The sequence below is a fragment of the Pelophylax lessonae genome (genome assembly GCF_965119305.1).
Source record: "Pelophylax lessonae genome assembly, chromosome: 3".
NCBI lineage: Eukaryota > Metazoa > Chordata > Amphibia > Anura > Ranidae > Pelophylax > Pelophylax lessonae.
This window is the reverse complement of record NC_138770.1, coordinates 432,576,047-432,601,287: the sequence shown is the minus strand read 5'-3', so window position 1 is coordinate 432,601,287 and position 25,241 is coordinate 432,576,047. Positions and strand designations below refer to the sequence as shown.

Genomic DNA, 25,241 nt, shown 5'->3' with positions numbered 1-25,241 from the left:
CATGAAAACCCTATGACATTTGCTTGCTAATTTTATTTATATATATATATATATATATATATATATATATATATATATATATATATTTAAAAAGGTGCAGTAATAAGTGACAGAATCTTCTCAACACAAAAGTTAGATTTTCCTAATGCTTAGCCACAATCACCTTACTTAGATATTCCATATAAGACAGCAAATGTTCCATTTTGAATAAAGTCTAGTCTCACAGCCCTGTAGAAGTCTGTGGGCCAAACTGTGCACATGCACACATCGGGTAAAGAAGCAAGCAAAGGAATGTAAACAAGTAAAATAAATACAATTGTATTTAAGAGGTCGGTATTTTTTTCTGCTGCCCACGAAAAAAGGAAGACTTAAGCCTTTGCTATATACAAAACCTTAAACAAGATTAAGTAACAAATGCCATCATGAGATCGGTATCATAGTGGTAAATAAACTGTTAATAGGATACCAGGAATGTACCATATAAACTTAACAGATGATCATAGACTTCCAGCATGTATGTTGACTCATCAAAAAAAAAAAAATGATTGAACCAAATTCCCCACTGAGAAAGAATTTGTACTCAATCCTATATCACGGCTCTGGGCCCATTTACCTTCCCTCCCAATTCATTTGTTTTCCATAACTTCAGGCTTTCATTCTCTTTGGTCTTATCATGCCTCCCGTATCTTTCTCCTTCTTACTCTCACGTCCTCTTTTTTTTCCTTTTACCCTTCTACCACCCAATCTACTTCTTAGGAATTTGCAGCATGACTATTTAATTTAGGCTCCACTGTTAAAGCTACATTATTAGAGAACACACTAGTGTCTCCTGATTTATTTTGTGTCATATCGTTATGCCCTTTTCCTCTGAGACTGGGTTTCTCTATGTCAGCAGACCCTCTTGGTCTTTTGGCCCAATTATATTAATTTAGACTGTGAATAACTGGATTGGAATATGTATCCACATTTCTATATGCTGTATTGTATTACATGATTTGTATCTTCTTTCTTATTTTTCCTTTTTTTTGATGAAAACTCAATAAAACTACTGTGAAAGAAAAAATGCTTTTATTTAGCATACAGTTTTATTAGAAAATATTATATATATTTTATTTTATGTTAACAAATGGACATATCTAGGCTACAATTACTTCAGGGCACAAAAAAAGCACTTGAAATTGATATGTTGGTAAAACATTAGGCAAATGATGGAGCACAAAATTCTATTCTAGCAGTCAGGTGGCATGTCTGTTATGCTGGCCATACACTAGCCAAAATATCGGGCAAACTCATTTTTGAAAAAGAAAAAATTGGCCGTGAGAGCAGACGACCGTGCCATCATGTAATGACCGAATTTCGAACAATAACTCATTCAATGAACATAAATGAATCCGTTTTTCGTTCAGCTTGTCACATATGCCTAGTGCAAACAAGTCGGCCGAGAAACACATTAACCTTTCACTTTATCGTTCATTTATCATTCGGCCGGCAGATTTTCAAAACTGTTTCTTTGATTTTTCAGCTCTGAAAAGTTAAAAACTATTTTCTATTTGTGTCCATTAACTGGATGAAAAACAAACAATCGGACCAAAAGACAGATTTTCAAATGATCTTTTGGCTAGTGTATGGCCAGTATTAGTGTGTTTATCTGAGTTAGTTGATGAGCTTATGAAATACCACTATACTTATGAGAACTGCTGGGAGCCGCATGTTCTATTGCTAATATGAGTGGTACATTTTGGTGGTGTATCCTATAATTTTACATTCATGCAAGACAAAAAAGAAATGAAAATGTATATATATATATATATATATATATATATATATATATATAAATAAATATAAAAATATATATACTTTTTAAGAAGAGAGAATCAATCACTGGAGATTCAGAACAGTAGACCCCCCCAACTTTCATAAATATTTTTTTTTGCTAGGAGTTTTTAATGAATTAGGAAAAAGTGGTGCAAAATGCCACCTGCAAGATTACTATTTCCTCTGCAGAGTATGCAATGTCACCCTATGTAAGATCGCTCCACTAACAAGAAAGTACTATATTTAAAGCTGAGATTTTATTGGTGGCATGAATGTTTGTACACAAGATAAAAACTACATGTTTTAGGCTTCACTATAAATTCACTGTCAATAAAATAGGAGGAGACATAAAAATGCATATGCTTCCCATTGCTAATTATAAAAAATAAGGAAAAAGTAAAAGAATAAAAGTTTGTGATTAATAGCTTTTTATATGTGCAAGAAATGTGTTTTTATTATTTACAGCACTGAAGCTTATAATTACAGGTTGCCCGTGTAATGGTAATTATTAATTAAAATAATGCAAAGAACAAATATGGACATACAATACATATGCTTCCCATTAATAATTAAAAAAATAAGGAACAAAAAATAAATAAAAAATTGGATATATGTACTATATATATATATATATATATATATATATATATATATATATATATATATATATATATATATATACTTTATATATGTGGTAGAAATGTGTTTTTATTATTTACATATTTACAGCTTACAATTACAGGTTGCCCGTGTAATGGTGATTATTATCTAAAATAATGCAAAGAACTATCATGGACTAGACTCATCTGTTTTTATCAATACCATTGAAAGAATGGAAGATATTTTAACTGGTTGCTATGAAATACTGTATTCTTCACATTGTCATGTGCCTTAGAAAATGATGTGCTTGAGAAAAGTCAAAGGAGCACACATTTGGCAATGTTTACTTCACTGTGTTGAGCAATACATTTTTTCCCTACTGCCTTTTTACCAAACATCAATGAACATTTCAGTTTAGCGGTGGTCGTGTTTGCATTTCTGGCAAAATAACTGATGTTCTTGTGTCATGTTTCTCCAGCCATGTATTAGGATATACATGATGCTTTGGCTACAAAACCTATACCCAGCATAGGCAAAAATTAAGCAATGTGTCTGATTTTTCATTGCAGCAACAAAGTCGCCACATTTTGTTAGGTACACAGCCAAGTAGAGAGAAAAAATGTGGTCAAAATTCAGAGCATCTTGTAGCAACACCTGAAAAACTTGGCTTTTCTAGGAGTGTGGTTTTGAGGTATGACTTGTCATAGTGGCACAATAGTCTATGTATTGTTACAGCTGTGTATATAATTCCACAATCAGCTGTGTATTTTCATAATTGCTTGAGCATGGTCACAGCTGCCACTGTATTGCCAAAGCTGCCAAGTGTATTGGCAGAGTAACATGATAAGAACCATGCTGTTTGACTTTGGATACCATACTCAAACAATTTAACCCTATCTATAAAATAATTTTACTATTTTATCACAGCACTTCAAACAACATATTGGCCTGCCATTAGAGAAGTATTCATATTTATGTTACAAAATACAAAGTACAGCCCAAGATCCATCCACATGGATTTCAGAATTTAGGAAAGAGGCAACGCAGCCTGCCCACTCTACTATGCATCAGTTGAAGTTTAGCATTCTAGTATGAATGAAGAATGTGACTGCCAATCAGACCTCTCACCAGCCATTGTGATAGATATAAATGTATATATCTGCCCATAGGGATAGATAGATAGATAGATAGATAGATAGATAGATAGATAGATAGATAGATAGATAGATAGATAGATAGATAGATAGATAGATAGATAGATAGATAGATAGATAGATAGATAGATAGATATAAAAATATATATACTTTTTAAGAAGAGAGAATCAATCACTGGAGATTCAGAAACATAGACTGCAACTTTCATAAAAAAAAAAAAAAAAAAAAAAAAAAAATTTGCTAGGAGTTTTTAATGAACTAGGAAAAAGTGGTGCAAATTGCCACCTGCCAGATTACTATTTCCTCTGCAGAGTATGCAATGTCACCCTATGTAAGATCACTCCACTAACAAGAAAGTACTATATTTAAAGCTGATATTTTATAGGCCAATCAGACCTCTCACCAGCCTTTGTGATAGATATAGATGTATATAACTGCCCATAGGGATAGATAGATAGATAGATAGATAGATAGATAGATAGATAGATAGATAGATAGATAGATAGATAGATAGATAGATAGATAGATAGATAGATAGATAGATAGATAGATAGATAGATAGATAGATAGACAGATAGATAGATAGATAGATAGATAGATAGATAGATAGATAGATAGATAGATAGATAGATAGATAGATAGATAGATAGATAGATAGATAGATACGGATGCAGAAACAGATATGAATCAGCAGCAAGTCTGAATGTCAAGCTTCACCATGTGGAAAAACAATTATCAGTGAAGAGTTGCAATGGGTCACATACCAGACTTGATATCTATCACTGCATTAGATAGCTAAATTTGGAAACATATACGTATATTGGTGTCATCACAGTCAATCCCCCTTTCTTTACATTTGTATTAATGCATTATACATGGCAAGAATTTATTCTCACGGTATGAAAGCTATGTTTAGAATGTTCAAGATACATAATGCATAAGGGTAATTTTCAGGTCTTGAATCATAGCCATACATACTATATACTTATATACCCGCAACAGCTGTGTTCTTTGCAGAGTAATAAAATGTTGAGAAATAGAAAATTATATGTCATATTTAAAGCCCAAAACTAGATCTAAAGTGAAATACTGAATGCAAGGCAGCAAAGAGGAAGGGTTGCTAAGGTACTTGCACATGGTACTAATGTATGAACATCAGATTCCTAGCAGAAAATTCCTGCTGAAAAAATGCGTGGATGGACTGTATGATGCATTTTTTTTCTTATCAAAGAAAAACTGGCCCAAAATAGTAAAAAAAAAAAAAAGTTTTTAAATTTAACTGTATATTTTTTGCTACTACCATAATGTTCCACCAAAATAAATTCTCCTGCTCCTGAAAATTACAGCAATACCACATGTGTATGCTAGTTGTTGTTTTTTGCTAGTTGTTGTTTTTACCCATAGTACAGCCCAAAAACAATCTTTTTTTCCTACCTACAGCACATTGACCCTGACACTAACTGACACTGATACTAATTTAAAAAGAAAATCCTGTCCAAAAAAAAAACACTGACCCTGACTTTTGATCCCGACCTTGACCCAAACACAAAAGGCTCGTACACACTTGACGAAAATCGGACGAAATATCCTCTGATTTTTCTCTCTCTTGCTCAGCGTTCATTACCGTTTTTAGTTGACAGTGCATAATGTTCACGAAATTTCTCGTCCGATTCTTTTCTTTTTTTTTTAGGACGTTTGTTCCTAGACTTTCGGGTCATCAGCAACTTTCAGATCATGCACGGTCTTTTGTATCCGATTTTTCACAGATGTACTGCATACACATTAAATTAAAATTGCTCGTGCTGGGGATGGACGATAAAAATTTTGGTGCTTGTCCCTCCTTTTTATTTTGTTGAAAATGTCGGCATCGGCTGCTGAAAGTTGTATAAACACTAGCCAAAAATTGTACGATTTTACCTCGGACGGGAATTTTTGGCAGATTTTCTACTAGTTTGTACCCCACTTAACCCTGGCACTGACCTAGATCAAAGGTATTGTTTTTTATTTTTTCACACAAACCTTTTTTTTATCTCTGCAAAGAAAGAGAGAGATATGGTGTATCTCTCTCCTCCATTCACAGAGAGATAAAACCTGGGGGCAGGCTTCACAGTGACTGATCCCTTAGGTAGCCAATCAGAGGCTATTAAAGTGATCATGTGACCCTGAATCGGGAGCTCTGGACCCTGATCATTAGCACCAGGCATGGTCTCTGTGCTGGGGACATGTTATTCGGTGCACTCCCACGCAAAGGGAGATATGCAAATATATGGCCCCATGGAAAAAAGCCCATATTTGTGTGAGGTCAGCGTCAAGGGGTTAAGTCTGCTTTAAGATCTGCCCCTGCCTGCTGATCTAGAAGATATAAACAAACAAGATCACAGCTGTCTAATCCACCTTCCAGTGGAATTTATGCTAAGTTGACAAAGTCTAATAACCTTAAAGTATAACTAAAGGCAAAACTTTTTTTTTAGTTTACGATAGATGGGAGATGGATTAGAACACCTGTCAGTTTTTATTACTGTCTGTTAGGGAGACTCACCCTCCATATTAGTTCTGTTTTCCATAAACATTGAAAGTGAACATAAAAGAAAATCAAAATTTTTGGGTTTGTCAGAAAAGTAATACCCTCCCTTACTCTATCCAAAGTGAAACAAAAAAAGGTTTTGCCCGTAGTTCTACTTCAAAGTGGAAATCCAGTTAAAAATTAAAAACTACCTTTTTTTTCTATGTATAACATGTAAAATGTTTATATGATGCATTATTGCAGTTGCTGGATGTCTAATTAGAAACAACAGTCTAATCCAGACATTCAGCAATTCTCCTGTGCGACATTAGCAACAGTGTGCCTGTGCAACCGAACGTGGCTGCACAAGCATTCTCGTAATTCAGAGAGAAAGAAAAGGAGGCATTGACGCACCCACCAGCTACCCTAGCTGTATGAATGGAGTGGCAAAGCAGCATGACTGCAATGAATTATGATGAAAAAAAGGTACATAAACACAGATTTTTAAAAAATGTACACAGAATGCACTTATATTGTTAATTGATTTTGGGGAGTTAATTGAACCTAAGTCCTTCCTTCCACTTTAAACAGTAAAAAAAAAATGAATTACATAGTAACTAAAACAACTAAGAGTTTTTACCACAATGACAAACCAAAATATGTCCAGGTCCGCAAAGTGTATTGACCCTGGCCATAAGACTTCTCCATGAGGGGGAATTACACCCTCTTCATGCTTCCAGCAGAACAAAGCAGTCAAGAAGCATATAATCAAACATGGCTGCAAACTACAGAGCATGCATGAAGGGTTCTTCATCTTTCCGGGATAGCGAAATCTCATGTCATGATTCCACCAAGTTCATTAGCAGGTAAAAGTGTTGTATTAACAATGTCATCCTCATTTTTACCTAGTAAACAGCACTGACTATAGTGTGAAGATAGAAAACAAGTAGATAAATCTTAAGACATAATCTGCCACTGTCCTGCTACTGGAGACCTTTATGAGTGGAAAGTCACTAAAAAAGAACTAGAGGGGACCAAGGGAAGCTTTTGACACCATCTTATCTAGTAGGAATAAAGTGAGGAAGAGGAAAAACGTTGAAGCAGAGAATGTCACACTAAACAAGGCATTTTGGCAGGTATGGTAAGCTAAATACTTGAATGTGTACAGAGCCCTGTACATAGTATGCATGAAACAGAGAGATAGCTGCAGGATTTGCATGGATTTGTAAAGGGTTGAAGAGAATTATTTGGAGGCTTTTGACGCCAAATGGAAACATACTGAAGCCACCATCTGCTCAACCTGGCAAAGCTTTCCCAAAACAGAGACCTGAATGCTTCAATGAGATCACACTCTACATCATCATTAGCCCCCAAAACTGTGAAATGAACAACGATGAAATAAATCTTTATATTGACCTATTAGTAAAGAAAATGTTTTACCCATTTTTATCATCTTTAATCATTATTTCTTTCTTGATAACTTACAAATAAATATGTGGCATTTAACAAAAAGTTCTTAGCTAATGTCCTTCCCTTCCACCCGAAAAAACATAACACTTTATTTTGTGTATTGGCACTTCATGGGGAAGAAATTTGCACAAATCTGGGGCAAAACAAATTAGGTTCACTTATCTCTGCCCTTGTCAAAATTCCCCTGCCATAGGCAAATAATTCACTGAACAGTCAACTAGTTTACACTTTTTTTTGGCAACCGGGTCAAAAGCTTTACTAGTTTAAAGGCTAAAGTCCTGCTTTCACAATAAAATCTAACCTCAGCATCCTATTTTTCCACATCTAAAATACTGCAGAGCTTTAACTTTGATGGAACTAACGCTGATTTCCCTTTTATCCTATTGCAAAACATCTATCAATCCAGAACTCCACCTAATCTAGGCATAAAAGAAACAAGCAAAAGTGAAGGAATTTTGCTTGCTAAATTCATGACTACTCTTATAAAACAAATACAAATGGATTCCATACAATCTTCTGACACAAACTTCATTCACCATGTAAAAGCATAGAAAATAAAAGTGATTTATACGTAATCATGTAAAAATTTCAAATGTTACCAATAGCGCTGCCTCAGACCTATTTTAGGACACTAAAAGCATGGATATCAAATACATCTGGCAGAATAAAAAACAGAGAACACAACACTCAATATTAAGTAAATATAAACTACATGGGGGTTTAGCAGTACTGTATTGGATTTTAAAATGTATTATAATGCAGTATTAAAATCACAGGTAATAGAATGGACACAAGACACAAATGAAAAAAGATGGGTGAGATTAGAGAAAATAATTAGTAGAGCACCGTTGGGTAAAATTATATGGATCCCACCACACTATAGAGAGCTAGATATAGATACACATGTAATGACATTGGAAGTATTAAAAACTTGGGACTCACTACACAAAAAAAACAAATTGGAAGTATAATTCTCCATTAATCCCATTTAGGGACACAAGTTATTTTGCAACAGTGAAAGGGAAATTATTTGGCAAATGGATAAAAGATGAAAATACCCAGTTGAAAGACGTAATGGAAAAAGGGGAATTACTCATAATACAAGAATTAAGGCATAAAAAAGAGTTCATAGAGATCGATAAATGGTGATACTTTCAATTGAGGCCTTTTATAGCATCATTACCGCAACCAATAAGAGCGGAAGAGAATTTATTACCAAGAGAACAACTGTGTATATCTAAAAGCAATAGACATGGTATCTCCCGAATTTATAAAATACTGTTGATGCTAGCTGGAATGAAAAGATTGCCATTCATTGAAAAATGGAAAAAGAAATTGTTAACGAGCAACAATTAAGAAACATTTTAAAAATGGTACATAGCTCTGCAGTTCATACAAATACCATAGAATCGAATTATAATTGATAGATTTAATGTAAAAAAACAAGGAAATACATAGAAACAATGGGAGAATGAGACTAAAGGTATAAACGAGGATTCCAGGGAGAAAGGGTAAATAAAAAAGGAAAAAGGAGGAAAGTGGGGAGGTTGGGATGGGTGAGGGAAGGAGTGGGGTGTGATATATGATCTCTGTATCTTTTTTTTTTTTATAAGAAGATAACAATTTGAAAGTTTTGAATGTGTTTTATCGAAAATTAATAAACATATTAAAAAAAAAAAAGAACATAAAGTGAGTATAGAAATGCCAGTATTTTATTTGCTACCATGATAAAATATAGAACAATCAGTTTAACGCATAAAGTTTCCAAACAAATCTTGCAATTTAGTGTTAATAAGAAATTAACTAATGAACTTTCTAGTAATGATCTTCTAAAACTGTCAAAAATGTAGACATGGATTCTTGCATGGGAGTGTTCTCCTAAAATGTAATTTTTTTGTCTGTATAATTGGCTCCTTACAAAAATATTTTTTTACAACATTGTAAGGGCTCTTCACACCATCACCATTTGGTCTTCTGACCTATGGAAATAATGAGGACATGCAGCATTTATGCACAGTACTGCAGCACGAGTTAAAAAATGCATGTCAGTGCTTGCGTGTTTAGTGCTAATGCATGCATTATGGTGTGAACAAACCCTAACTAATTATGTGATTGTAGCAGGAAGATCAAGTGACTCAGCACTTGCCATGTAATAAGTGGCAGCAGAAAACTGGAGGTTAGTTAGATCCCAGTGTACGTTTGAATGCAAATGGTAGCATGTAAAACTGTGCATTTTGGATTGCAAATTGTTTTACAGATATGTTATAAGGGGGACAGGCTCAACAGGTTGTGGCAGTGGTAAATGATGCTCAAGACACCCAGGAACAGTCCAAGCAGATTTGTCCCGCACTTTTATGCAGCAAAGCAGCAAACACAATTTCAGTGCAAAAGGGTTCTGTACAGCAAGCCCATAGCATAAAACAAACCATCTGCTCATCTGAGCCACTAACTAAACTCAGGATAGTTCCTGAGTTACATGGTATCCTTCAAATGGGTTCCCCAAAACAAACAGGCAGTACTTGTACCAACTTAGTGTTCTTTTTAGAGCGTAGCAATTTCACCCAGCAGAAGGTTCATACATCAAAAAGAGTGAGAGAGTCATCTTGAATACATAAAGGCCTGCATATAACTGAAATTTATAGTGAAGTCTGGCTACCAGGTAAGATATGGACCTAGAAATGGGGGTTTTATCGCACTGAAAATATGCCTATGACACATTCAGGCTCTAGCACCCAGAATAGGACTTATTAAAGTGTTTGTAAAGTCTTGTTTTTTAATAATTTTTTAAACTTACCTCCTCTGTGCAGTTAGTTTTGCACCTGAGCTGAGCTGCAGCTCCGTGTGTCCATTCAGACACAGAGCTGCCATTTGGCCCCGCCCCCACACTCTCTCCTGATTGGCTCACTGACTTTGATTGACAGCAAAGGGCGCCAATGGCCCTGCGACTGTAACTCAGCCAATCAGGAGGGAGAGTCCCAGGATGGGCAAGGGTCTTGTGGACATCGTCAGACAGAGAGAGGGCACAGGTAAGTATTAGGGGTGCTGGGGGGCTGCTACCCACAGAAGGCTTTTTATCTTAATGCATTAAGATAAAAAACCTTCCTAAGAAAACAAAAAGTTTACTTTCTTCATATCAAAATCAACATCGGAGATGTAAATATATATATATGTATATATATATATATATATATATATATATATATATATATATACACAGTATCTCACAAATTGAGTACACCCCCTCATATTTTTAAAAATATGTTCTATCTTTTCATGTGACAACACGTAGGAGAAATGACACTTTGCTACAATGTAAAGTAGTAAGTGTACAGCTTGTATAACAGTGTAAATTTTCTCTCCCCTCAAAATAACTCAACACACAGTCATTAACAACTTCCCGCCCGCCCTATAGGCGTTTGACGTCGGGAAAGTGGTTGCATTATCCTGACTGGACGTCATATGACGGTGGCAGGGCGCGCAGAGCGGCGATCGGTGATGCGGCGGGTCAGTCTGACACCCCACATCTCCGATCTTGGTAAAGAGCCTACTGACGTAGGCTCTTTACCATGTGACTAGCCGTGTCCAATCACGGCTGGTCACATAGTAAACAGGAAGAGCCGTTGATCGGCTTTCCTCAGTACGTGTCTGACAGGCACGAGTAAAGGAGCGCCGATCGATGGCTCCCCTGACAGGGGGGGGTCAGCACTGGTAATGAGATCATTGATTACCAGTGCAGACCCTCGGGGGGGGGGGTGCAACTAGAACCACCAGGGATGCCCACCCTTGACCCCAGGGATGCCCACCCATGACCCCAGGGATGCCCACTATGGCCACCAGGGATGGCAATCAGGGCTCAGGGAGCCCCCCATTGCCCTCCCCATCAGTGCCCTCCCCATCAGTGCTGCCCACCAGTGCCCATAATTGCTATCTATCAGTGCTGCCCACAAGTGCCCATTATTGCCCACCAGTGCCGCCTATCAGTGCCCATTAGTACCCATCAGTGCTGCCCGTCAGTGCTGATCAGTGCCGCCTATCAGTGCCCACCAGTGCCGCCTATCAGTGCCCATTATTGCCCATCAGTGCCGCTTATCAGTGCCCATCAATGCCGCCTATCAGTGCCCAGCAGTGCCGTCTATCAGTGCCAACCAATGCTGCATATCAGTGCTACCTATCAGTGCCACATATCAGTGCCTATCAGTGCCGCCTATCAGTGCCACCCATCAGCGCCACCCCATCAGTGCCACCCCATCAGTGCCTCCTCATCAGTGCCTGTCAGTGCAGTCTCATCAGTGCAGTAAAAAACGTATTTATTTACAAAATTGTATAACATAAACAAACAAACTTTTTTTTTTCCAAACTTTTTGGTCTTTTTTTTATTTGTTCAGCAAAAAAGAAAAAACCTTGCGGCGATCAAATACCACCAAAAGAAAGCTCTATTTGTGGGGGGGGGGGTGACATAAATTTGGTTTAGGCACAGTGTTGCATGACCACACAATTGTCATTCAAAATGCAACAGCGCGCTAAAAGTTGAAAATTGGCCTGGGCAGGAAGGGGGTGAAATTGCCCTGTATTGAAGTGGTTAATGTCTAAACCACTGGCAACAAAAGTGAGCACACTCCTAAGTTAAAATGTCCAAATTGGGCCCAAAGTGTCAATATTTTGCGTGGCCACCATTAATTTCCAGCACTGCCTCTTGGGCATGGAGTTCACCAGAGCTTCACAGATTGCCACTGGAGTCCTCATCTACTCTTCCATGAGGACATCACGGAGCTGGTAGATGTTAGAGACCTTACGCTCCTCCACCTTCTGTTTTACAATGCCCCAAAGATGCTCAATAGGGTTTAGGTCTGGAGACATGCTTGGCCAGTCCATCACCTTTACCCTCAGCTTCTTTAGCAAGGCAGTGGTTGTCTTGGAGGTGTGTTTGAGGTCGTAATCATGTTGGAATACTGACCTGCAGCCCAGGCTCCAAAAGGAGGGGATCATGCTTCAGTATTTCACAGTACATGTTGGCATTCATGGTTCCCTCAATGAACTGTAGCTCCCCGGTGCTGGCAGCACTCAGGCAGCCCTAGACCATGACACTCCCACCACCATGCTTGACTGTAGGCAATACACACTTGTCTTTGTACTCCTCACCTGGTTGCCGCCACACACACTTGACACCATCTGAACCAAATAAGTTTATCTTGGTCTCATCCGACCACAGGACATGGCTCCAGTAATCCATGTCCTTAGTCTGCTTGTCTTCAGCAAACTGTTTGTGGTCTTTCTTGTGCATCATCTTTAGAAGAGGCTTCCTTCTGGGACGACAGCCATGCACACCAATTTGATGCAGTGTGCAGCGTATGTTCTGAGCACTGACAGGCTGACCCCCCACCCCTTCAACCTCTGCAGCAATGCTGGCAGCACTCATACGTCTATTTCCCAAAGACAACCTCTGGATATGACACTGAGCACGTGCACTCAACCTCTTTGGTCGACCATGGTGATGCCTGTTCAGAGTGGAACCTGTCCTGGTAAACCGCTGTATGGTCTTGGCCAGCATGCTGCAGCTCAGTTTCAGGGTCTTGGCAATCTTCTTATAGCCTAGGCAATCTTTATGTAGAGCAACAATTCTTTTTTTCAGATCCTCAGAAAGTTATTTGTCATGAGGTGCCATGTTGAACTTGCAGTGACCAGTATCAGAGAGTGAGTATCAGAGCGATAACACAAAATTTAACACACCTGCTCCCCATTCACACCTGAGACCTTGTAACACGGTTTAGACATTAATGGCTGTGTTGAGTTATTTTAAGGGGGGGGGGGGGGTATTTTGTTATACAAGCTGTACACTCACTACTTTACATTACTTTACGTGCACTCTACTGTGTATATATATGTTATATATATGTATATGTATATATATATATATATATATATATATATATATATATATGTATATATATATATATATATATATATATACACTACATATAGCACATTTTAGAGTGATGCTGCTCATCCCCCTCTATTCCTGTTACTGTTACACAAAGGTCACCATGGCTGTTTTTAATTAGCAGAGCCAAGACAGATAACCAAGGGAAGTTATACTTTAATGTTTGTTTTCTCTTGTTCTTTTGACACATTCCAGTTTTTTTCTTTCCTGTTTCTTACCAAGATACTGCTTTGCCAAAACTGTACATTAAAAGAAAATTACTTGGTATACAATACTGTATATAGTGTGAAATTGTTTATTGTAAACTTGAAAAGAATACAATTACTAATGTGTTCCCCAAAACAAAGAGGCAGTACATGTACCTCTTTAGTGTTCTTTCAGAATTCAGCATTTTCAACCAGCAGAAGGTTCATACATCAAGAAGAGTGGGAAAGACATTCTGAATACATAAAGGCCTGCGTACTACTGAAACGAATAATGAAGTCTGGCTACCAGGTAAGATGTGGACCTAGGAAGGGAGGTTTTATCTCACGTAAAGCCTATGATGCATTGGGGGCTCCAGCCCCCAGACAAGAACCTATTAGGATTCTAAGAAAAAGATTAATTATCTAAGAAAAAGATTATTCATCAGCCATTAACATTGGATAGATAGATAGATAGATAGATAGATAGATAGATAGATAGATAGATAGATAGATAGATAGATAGATAGATAGATAGATAGATAGATAGATAGATAGATAGATAGATAGATAGATAGATAGATAGATAGATAGAGTGCCTTACGAAAGTATTCCGCCCCCTTGAACTTTGCAACCTTTTGCCACATTTCAGGCTTCAAACATAAAGATATAAAAGAATCAACAAGTGGGACACAATCATGAAGTGGAACGAAATTTATTCCATATTTCAAACTTTGTTAAGAAATAAAAAACTGAAAAATTGGCGTGCAAAATTATTCAGCCCCTTTACTTTCATTGCAGCAAACTCTCTCCAGAAGTTCAGTGTGGATCTCTGAATGATCCAATGTTGACCTAAATGACTAATGATGATAAATAGAATCCACCTGTGTGTAATCAAGTCTCCGTATAAATGCACCTGCACTGTGATAGTCTCAGAGGTCCGTTTAAAATGCAGGGAGCATCATGAAGAACAAGGAACACACCAGGCAGGTCCAAGATACTGTTGTGGAGAAGTTTAAAGCCGGATTTGGATACAAGAAGATTTCCCAAGCTTTAAACATCCCAAGGAGCACTGTGCAAGCGATAATATTGAAATGGAAGGAGTATCAGACCACTGCAAATCTACGAAGACCTGGCCGTCCCTCTTAACTTTCAGCTCATACAAGGAGAAGACTGATTAGAGATGCAGCCAAGAGGCCCATGATCACTCTGGATGAACTCAGAGATCTACAGCTGAGGTGGGAGACTCTGTCCATAGGACAACAATCAGTCATATACTGCACAAATCTGGCCTTTATGGAAGAGTGGCAACAAGAAAGCCATTTCTTAAAGATATCCATAAAAAGTGTAGTTTAAAGTTTGCCACAAGCCACCTGGGAGACACACCAAACATGTGGAAGAAGGTGCTCTGGTCAGATGAAACCAAAATCAAACTTTTTGGCAACAATGCAAAACGTTATGTTTGGCGTAAAAGCAACACAACTTATCACCCTGAACACACCATCCCCACTGTCAAACATGGTGGTGGCAGCATCATGGTTTGGGCCTGCTTTTCTTCAGCAGGGACAGGGAAGATGGTTAAAACTGATGGGAAGATGGATGGAGCCAAATGCAGGACCATTCTGGAAGAAAACCTGATGGAGTCTGCAAAAGACCTGAGACCGGGAAGGAGATTTGTCTTCCAACAAGACAATGATCCAAAACATAAGCAAAATCTACAATGGAATGGTTCACAAATAAACATATCCAGGTGTTAGAATGACCATGTCAAAGTCCAGACCTGAATCCAATCGAGAATCTGTGGAAAGAACTGAAAACTGCTGTTCACAAGCGCTCTCCATCCAACCTCACTGAGCTCGAGCTGTTTTGCAAGGAGGAATGGGCAAACATTTCAGTCTCTCGATGTGCAAAACTGATAGAGACATACCCCAAGCAACTTACAGCTGTAATCGCAGCAAAAGGTGGCGCTACAAAGTATTAACTTAAGGGGGCTGAATAATTTTGCACGCCCAATTTTTCAGTTTTTTATTTGTTAAAAAAGTTTGAAATATCCAATAAATTTCGTTCCACTTCATGATTGTGTCCCACTTGTTGATTCTTCACAAAACATTACAGTTTTATATCTTTATTTTGAAGCCTGAAATGTGACAAAAGTTCGAAAAGTTCAAGGTGGGTGAATACTTTCGCAAACCACTGTAGATATTTAGATAGATAGATAGATAGATAGACAGACACTACGTAATAGCATATTGATTATATAGTGATGCTGCTTATCCCCTCACCTTACTGTTACTGTTAGGACACCAAGGCTGTTTTTAATTAGCAGAGCCAAGACAGATGACCAAGGGAAGTTATACTTTAACCGCTTGCCGACCGCCGCACGACTATTTACTGCGGCAGTCAGTCCCTCACAGGCAAAGCGACGTAGTACTACGTCGCTAGCCTGTGAGGGTCTAGGGAGCGAGCGCGTGCCCCCGGAGGCGCGCTCCTGCTCCCGCGCGGTCACGGACCCCCCCGCGCATGTGCCCGGCGGACCCGATGTCCGCCGGGCACTCGCGATCGTCCGTTACACCGGAAGAAAGGCAGGCGGCTAATGTAAACAAAGCCGCCTGTCATTCTTCCCTGTGTAAGAATGGAGATCAGACGGTTCTACTATGTAGGACCGTTGATCTCTGTTCTTACACTAGTAGCCACAGCCAATCACAGTTAGAAGCACGCCCTTAGGACACACTTAACCCCTCCCTCTCCAATACCGTTAACTCCTTCACTGCCAGTGTCATTTTTGCAGTAACAGTGCATATGTATAGCACTGATTACTGCAGTAATGTCACTGGTAACCCCAAAAGTGTCAAAAATGTCAGTCAAGGGTCCGATCTGTCCACCGCAATCCCGCAAAACAAATCGCAGATCGCCGCCATTACTCGTTAAAAAAAAAAACAACAAAAATGACAAAAATCTTTCCCTTTGTTAGTAAACGCGATAACTTTTGCGCAAACCAATCAAAATATGCTTTTTGCAATTTTTTTTACCAAACATATGTAGCATAAAACAAATTGGCCGAAAATGTTAAAAAATTTAAATTTTTACATTTTTTTTTGGGGAATTTCATATAAAAAAAATGGGAAAAATATTGTTATTTTTGCAAAATTGACGCTATTTTTTGTTTATAGCGCATTATCAAAAAATCGCACAGGTGATCAGATACCACCAAAAGAAAGCTTTGTTTGTGGGGAAAAAAAGGACGTCAATTTAATTTGGGTACAGCGTCACACGACCGCGCAATTGTCCGTTAAAGTCACGCAGTGCCGAATCGCAAAATAGGCCCTGGTCAGGAAGGGGGTAAAATCTTTTGGGGCTTAAGTGGTTAATGTTTGTTTTCTCTTGTTCTTTTGACACATTACAGTTTTTTTCCTTCCTGTTTCTTACCAAGATGCTGCTTTGATGATGCTTTACTTTACATTTAAAGAAATTGACTTGGTATACAATACAATAAATAGTGTGAAATTGTTTATTGTAAACTCTGTAGGAATACAATTACATTGTATACTTTATACATAAAAAAGATTTAAATAGAAAACATAATTACAGAACCTACTTGTCACAGCCATGTTTATGCCTTCATCCATTTGCAGAAGGGGTTTGAATTTAAATTTTGCACACTAAATGTGACAGAACAATACTAATAAATTTGATTTCTGCATCTAATATTTTGTCCCATGTGGTATTTCTGTTACAGTTCAAATGAATCAGGATTATCTAGAAAGTGGAGGAAACCTAGGATCTGATGTTTAGTGGAACAGATTAATCTGAATTGCATGGTAATGTAATACACGTACCAATGCACACTGCAACAAGGGTCTGATTTGTTATGTTTTTATAGTGAGCTTGTCAGATTTGCTGGCAAATTCCCTCTCAAAATGTAAAGAACTACAGGCAAGCACATAACTAAGCAATAAACATATAAGTGAAAGCTAAGTACATGTACATTGTGCTTAAATGCACTGCTTAGAAGACAAATGTTAGCCAAAAAATATTTTGAAGTGTGGCAGGAAAAAAGGCATTGAATATTTGATATGATGCAGAGTACAAAAAGGGGTTAGGGAGAAAATATGTTTTATTTATATATAGGTAACGTATACTTTATGTACTGTATATTATATCACTGCCCAACATTTTTGGTAAAAAATAAATAATGTTTTTCATTATTGATTACATGATTGATTGTGGTGTACTAGTATTTACCATCCTACTATTACACCACAAATCTACTTGGAAGAATGTGTGGATAAAACAATTATAACATTTTACCATGCTGTTTAGGAGCATCTGTTTGGTTGCTTCAACAATAGGCCACAGTGCAGGCCTCCATTTTTTTCCCCTGACCAATACATTTTGTGTAAACTTTGTCAGTGTTGCCTTATGAGTTTATGTGTAATCTCCATTACTGTGGCCTGAGGAGGAGTTTATGTATAAATCCCCATTAGAGACTGTATATAGATGGGTGTAAATATATATGTACAAGATATTGAGTTTTGATCTTACATTGAGTTGATATATGATTATCAATTATATGAAGTTGTGTGACTTCAGTCTGCAGGCAATAGTAACTTGATTAACAAGTCAATTTGAAATGCAAGCCCTGCTATTTGCACTAGAAAACAAACTGATATGCAGAATAGTACCATTCTGTACTTAAGTTCCTGTTAGCCAGACATTACGGGGCCAGAAAATAATTGACAATCGTCCATGACAGGTCATTACTTTATCTCACCCTCTAATTCAAAGACTCAGTCTTTAGATATGCAATGAAGGTGATCGTCGGTTCAGGGATGGGCAATTTGCCCAATCCTGAATAATATACGCCCAAAGGGAAGAGAAGGGTAAGATTGCTACACCAATCAGAATGGTTCTGAGCAAGGCGATATGGGTCTATATTAATATAGGTGAGGAGAGAGATCACTCTCTTGCAATGGCAGACCAGGATGAAACACTCAAGGGAAGGGTAATTATGAACGTTTAAGGTATACATGGCTTGTCCTCTTTGTGTCGGTCGTATTGTGTTTGTATATGAGTATATACTCTATATTTGTTCAGTGAAACTAGGAATATTTTCCATTTTGTTGTATGTATTATAGAAAGATTGTTGTAAATTAATTTTGGGCTTTCAAGCTATATACCAATAAAATAATTGCTGTTTTGAAGCTTTCATTCATAGTCAAAGAACTCTCATTTTTAACCCAAATATTGTCTGAGGTAAATTAAATCTCATATCTTCCGGGTAACATCAGCTATTGAGTGGATATTCTATACTGTATGCCAAGCAGGTCGGCCGTGTTAAGAAAATGCTATTGTGAATAGGTTTAAAAGTTTTATTTTGCTTCTTTATTTTCCTGTGGCCCTGCTTCGAGGCCAGGAACTATTGCAATTTTTTAAAATAAAATACTTCACCGATGTAGCAACCTACAGGTAGGTGCTAGGTAAAGTATAGTGGGCCTTGGCTGCCTAACAGCAGGGCCATGATTTCAGCTGGACTGTCATGTCTCTCAGGTGTGGATGCTGAGAGGGGAGTCTCCCCACTGGCTCTGTGAGACGATTCTCATTGGGCAGTGGAGGAAACCCAATCAGTAACCCACTCAGGCTTGTATCTACCCCAGAAGGCAGATTCTGCCGCAGAGGATTCTGGGAGTGGGTATAAGTTTGAGGGGAACTCATGACGCAGCATCTTTGGCAGGAAGCAGAGTCCCAGGAGGGAGAGTACGGCTGTCTCTCCTCCTGTCAGAAGGATCGGGAGTCTCGGGTGGCTGCTTGAGAGTTGCAGAGTGAGCTTAGCTGAGCTGCAGAGGGTATCCGGTGTGCCGAGGACCAGTGGAGGAAGAAAGGTTTAGTTCCAGGAAAGCCTGCCAAGGTCCTGAGTACTGTGAACTGCCCCAAGAGGTCTTCCTAGTGTAGAGGGGACCAATCCAGTGAAGGTCCCAGGGATCCAGGAGTCAGCTAGCGGTAAAGGGGGTGCCTAGTCAGAGGACCGTGAAGTGTTAGAGGGGGTACCTAGTCAGAGGACCCTGAAGTGTAAAGGGGGCACCAGTGGTTGGGCCCTGGAAAGTCAGAGTACAGTGTGCGGTGTACAGAGTTAAGAGTTGCAGCAGTACAAGCAGTGACAAGGAGCTACCTCAGCCAGTAAAGGGCTGGAAGGAGCTGTTCAGTGACTTTTGAGCCAAATCGAGTGTCAGAAGTCAAGTGTTCTACAGTCCTGGATCTTATGAGTTAGCAAACAAGTTAAAGTCGAGGGTTCAGCACAAGTTCAGTATCACGGTATCTTTAAGCGCCAGTAAGCGTTGGTCAGCATTCAGCTGGCGTCATGACAGCGCCAATGGGCATTTTTCTGCATAGTGTCCCAGTCAAACCTAGTTGAGCCAGAGGAGTATCCCACTCATTCCCTTCTCCCATCCCCTAAATACAATACACAAAACAAACCAAAGATGCCGGAATGGTCATTGTCTCAGTTCTCACACCTGGGTTCACAACTTAAATGTGTTGGGAGTGTTACCGGTAACAATGGCAGACCCATCTCAGGCCCAATGCCTGGAAATTTTGCTACACCTTTTTTCATCATTTGTTGCATTTCAGTGCTTTGGATCTCTTGCAGCTCCAGGATTGCATTAGGTACAGAGTGCAGAGTTAAGCCTTCTTCCACAGCTGCTTACCTCTGCTTCCCCCAGCCACATCTCACCTTCACCGTTCTTCAACTTGGACTTCTGCTTGCAACCCCCTCTCCACTGCATGCACCCCCCCCACCTTAAAAGCTCCAGCATCTTCAACATCTCTTACTATTGTTGCTTTATTAAGCTGAAGCCCCCAGCTGGCTCTAGTACCTCCCCACACATTGTAGGTGGCTCCGCCTTTCTCACTTGCAGGGAGATCATCCAGTGGGGGTTTCGGGCATTCCGCTCTGCACCCTGAGCACCTACATCTTCCTTGACCCCATCCTGCACTCAGTGGGAGCTGATCAGGAGATTAGATCTGTGGGAGCTGTTGAGAGTGAAAAGCTGTCACTTGTAAAAACTAAAACCAGACTTTTGTGTTTACAAGTGATAGTGTTGAGCAGAAAGCAGAGGACCTGAGCAGGAGGTGGAAGAACTGAGTTCCACCAAGTTCCAGATGAAAGAAAGCCCTGGTTATGTGACATCTCTAAGGTCGGGTTTCATATTAGTAATTGCCTGTGTAATGTGTGTTGAAATAACCACTTGTCATCTCAATCGGAAACCCGTATGACTAGGTGACAACACAAGAGCATAATTGGGAGAAAGGGACAAAACCTTGTCACCCTATGCCAGAACAAGGACTGTCATGCAAGGAAAGTGGTCCTTTTTAGTTAATAGTGTGACTCTGGTTCTCTGACAAACTCTACCTTGGATTCTTCTAATTTAATCTAAAATGTATAATTTGTGGAAATCAGTTCATTAAATTTTGGCCAATATAAATTTACAGTATAATGGAATGCTATTGGAACGATAAATGTAAATTAATTGAATTAATCAAAAGTATTGCATTGTAAATAATATAACTCTACAATTCCCTAAAATATTGTCATACAGATAGTGCATTGATTTACCTTTGCTATATTGCTGCTTTAATATTTACAACTAATATTTTTAGGGTGTTTCATTTAACATTATTTTATACTGATATTTGCCATTCATCTTTGATAATCCATGCTACATAATAGTATTATGTAAAGTATATAGTATGTATAGTATAGTACTATAATAGCGCCTAAATAAATGACCCAGACCTTTCCCATACTTTGATTATGTAAATATTGTTTTCAAGGGGGAACATATAATTGGGCTTTTGGATTTGAAGTGAATTTCAAAGGATGTTTTTAGCTTTTATTGATTAATATGATGTGTAAAATTAAAAAAAAATGAATACATAAATAATGTCTAAGTCACAGGATAACCCAATATAATATTTTTTTGGGGAAAAGCAGCCTATGATGTAAATACCATCCACACTCCAGAATTGGTTTGGCTAACCACACTCTGGTATGAAATATTATTATCTTGCAAATTTCATAGCTGTTTTGCTTTATTTTCTATTTTTTAAGAAATAAAAAAAAAAAGTTAAAGGTTAAAGACGGATTAAGGTCTAATTTATTTTTTATTTTTTTAAGCTCAAGCTCTTGTGGCATAATGCCATTCATATTAAAACTTTTATAAAAGTCTTGCCAAATACCAGCCACCACACCAAATCTGCTATTCCAGTAGCTTCACTAGTCAGAAAAGTCTCTTTTGCTTCTTCAATTTATTGGCTGAACACAAAATGAGGGTCTGAATAAGAGAAATCCAAATGAGTCCTCCATCAATACTACTTTCTTTTTTTTTAACACAAACAATTGAAGCAAAGCACAGTGTAAAGAAAGTAAGAGTTAAATTATACAAAGGAAAACTAAGCAACAACAGCAGGTGCCAGAGTGCTGCAAGCCTCCTGGAGGAGTGTCCCTAGAGCACTGATGGCCATCATTCCAGGAACATACCACATTAACCATGCCAAGAGCAGTGCTTCCAGGCATTCCATCATAGCATAGATGTCACCGGATAAAGTATCATTTGTAACGTTTGTCAAATGCTGCCAGGGTTTTTCTAGCAGGGTTATCAGGACACTAACATTGAAATAGAAATAAACCAGGTTATGACTTTTGGGTACAGACGTAACAGTAAAATCACATGTGCAGTAGGCTTTGCTGGGTTGAAACACAATGTTCACTTCACCTGAAAGAGTCAAGCCTAATATTTCTTATTTACTGCATACAGATTGTATGGACCGCATACTATAATTGTGTTACTGCTCCATACAATGAGTAATCGGCCAATTATTAAATAGGGAGCAACTGTAAAGCTTTGTTTACACAGGCATACTTAAGCAGCTGCTCCCAACTTGATAGCCATATAAGTGCGCTGTCCCGACTGCAGACAGTGTGCGTTTGGGGCCGCGCACCAGCATGACTGTAAAATTTGGAGCAGCGGCTGTATGTGTGCAACTGCTGCATCCCAACTGACATGAATTGGACTGCCTGAATGGAATACATGTGCATTCCCATGCAGGCAAAGACAGCCCTATCATGGGCTTACACTTAGGTACCAATTAACCACTTTACCACTAGAGCATTTTGCTGTCTTACGTCTGGGCCACTTTTTGCGATTCGGCGCTGTGCGACTTTAACTGACAATTGCGCGGTCGTGCGACGCCGTACCAAAACGAAATTTACGTCCTTTTTTTCCCACAAACAGAGCTTTCTTTTGGTGATATTTGATCACCTATGTGATTTTTACTTTTTGCGCTATAAACAACAAAAGAGCGTTTATTTTGAAAAAATAACAATATTTTTAACATTTTTTTACATGAAATTCCCCCCCAAAAAAATGTAAAAATCTAATTTTTTAAAAATTTTTGGCCAATTTGTTTTCTGCTACCTATGTTTGGTAAAAAAAATCACAATAAGCGTATTTTGATTGGTTTGCGCAAAAGTTATTGCGTTTACTAACAAAGGGAAAGATTTCTGTCATTTTTGGTGTTTTTTTTTTTTAACGCGTAATGGCGGCGATCTGCGATTTTTTTTGCGGGACTGCGACATTGCGGTGGACAGATCGGACCCTTGACTGACATTTTTGACACTTTTGGGGGTACCAGTGACGTTATTGCAGTAATCAGTGCTATATATATGCACTGTTACTGTAAAAATGACACTGGCAGGGAAGGGGTTCATTTTATTGGAGAGGGAGGGGTTAATGTATGCCTGGTGCTTACTGACGTGTGGGGGGGGGGGAGGTGACTGAGTGACACAAGGACAGATCCAGGGTTCAGCTATGCTGAACCCTGCAATCTGACCCTGCCTGTCACTTGGGAGATCCGCCCGCTTGTGTTTACACAGGCGAGCGGATCTCCACACTAGATCCCCGACGATCGGGGAAGAGCGGCGGCGATCGCCACTGCTCCTCCCTTGGCCCGACTCCCGCTGTGACTGAAAACAGCGGGAGCGAGTCTCCGGCGGCGCGCGCGCCGCCGAGAAGGGGGCGTGTCTGACGACGTAGGTCTACGTTGTCAGACCTACAAGAGCCACTTTGCCGCAGTAGTACTACGGTACTCAGCGGTAAAGTGGTTAAGAAAATAATGCAGTGCCTCCAAATATAGAATATTAAAAGTGTAAAGCATGTGCTATCAACACACTATTAACACAGCATTCATAATGTGCAAAAAGCATCCATAATAATCAAAAATAATAGTAAAAAATAAATCAGTAAGAAAAAAGTCCAATGCAAAATAATCTGAAATATTTATAAATATCACTGCAAAGAAAGTGTCTTCGACATTAACCGCTTGCCGACCAGCCGCCGTAGTTTTACTGTGGCAGGTCGGCTATGTCCCGCAAAACGATGTACCTGCATGTCACTTCGCGGGACCGCTAGTGGGGTTGCGCACACTCCGATAGGCCACAGGGGGAGCCAATCAGCGAGTCTGGCGCCCGCGATGTCCACTGGGCACCCGCAATCACTCCCGATGGAGACAGAATGGAAGTCTGCTGTTGTAAACAGGGCAGACCGCTGTTCTGTCAGTAATGAACACAGGGATCCTGTGTTCCTCCTATTTAGGAACACAGGTCTCTGTGTTCATTCAGCAAGCCAATCCCCCACATAGTTAGAAAGCACCCCCTAGGGACATATTTAACCCTTTGATCGCCCTTGGTGTTAACCCCTTCCCTGCCAGTGTTATTAGTACAGTAGCAGTGCATATTTTTTGTCAAAAATGTCAGTTACGTGTCCAATCTGTCTGCCACAATGTCGCAGTCCCGCTAATCACCGCCATTACTAGTAAAAAAAAATAAATAAAAATGGCATACATCTTTTCCCTAGTTTGTAGACACAATAACTTTTGTGCAAACCAATCAATATACACTTATATTAAAAAAGAATAGCGCAACCATGCAAAAGAAATGACTATTAAATATGGAGACAATCCATAAATAAAAATGGGGGTTTAGTCCCACCATATGGCCATATCGTGCTCAAGCCCACCACTGCGTCAAAGTACCCCATTATCAGTGGGTCCTACACTATCCATAGAAAAGGGGTGAATCCAGCCTCTCCAACCCTTGGAGACAACACTCCTTGCTGCGATGGATGTGCTAATGCACTACAAAGGACTCCTCCTGTATCTACTTGATGGTGGACAGGTGTGTGTGGGGGGTGGGATGCTCAACCTCAGAAGTCTGGTCAGACCGAATACATAATAAACAAGCAAAAAATTGGGGGAGCAAACCCTGAACATGTATATCTAAAGCCGGTGCAGCTATGGACCAAGCAACATGTATATTAAAAAAGAATAGCGCAACCATGCAAAAGAAATGACTATTAAATATGGAGACAATCCATAAATAAAATAATCATTTCTTTTGCATGGTTGCGCTATTCTTTTTTCTTCTACATATTGGCCTAAAATGATGAAAAAATTAGATTTTTATTTTTTTTTATTGGGAAAGTTTTATAGCAGAAAGTAAAAAATATTGTTTTTTTTTTTTCCAGAA

General features: G+C 38.8%; 1 protein-coding gene across 8 annotated transcripts in view; it reads right to left on the bottom strand.

Annotated features, from left to right (window-relative positions):
* Nucleotides 1–25,241, bottom strand: part of EYA4 (EYA transcriptional coactivator and phosphatase 4) — a 374,365-nt gene that overhangs the window by 19,274 nt on the left and 329,850 nt on the right. The window lies entirely within an intron of this gene.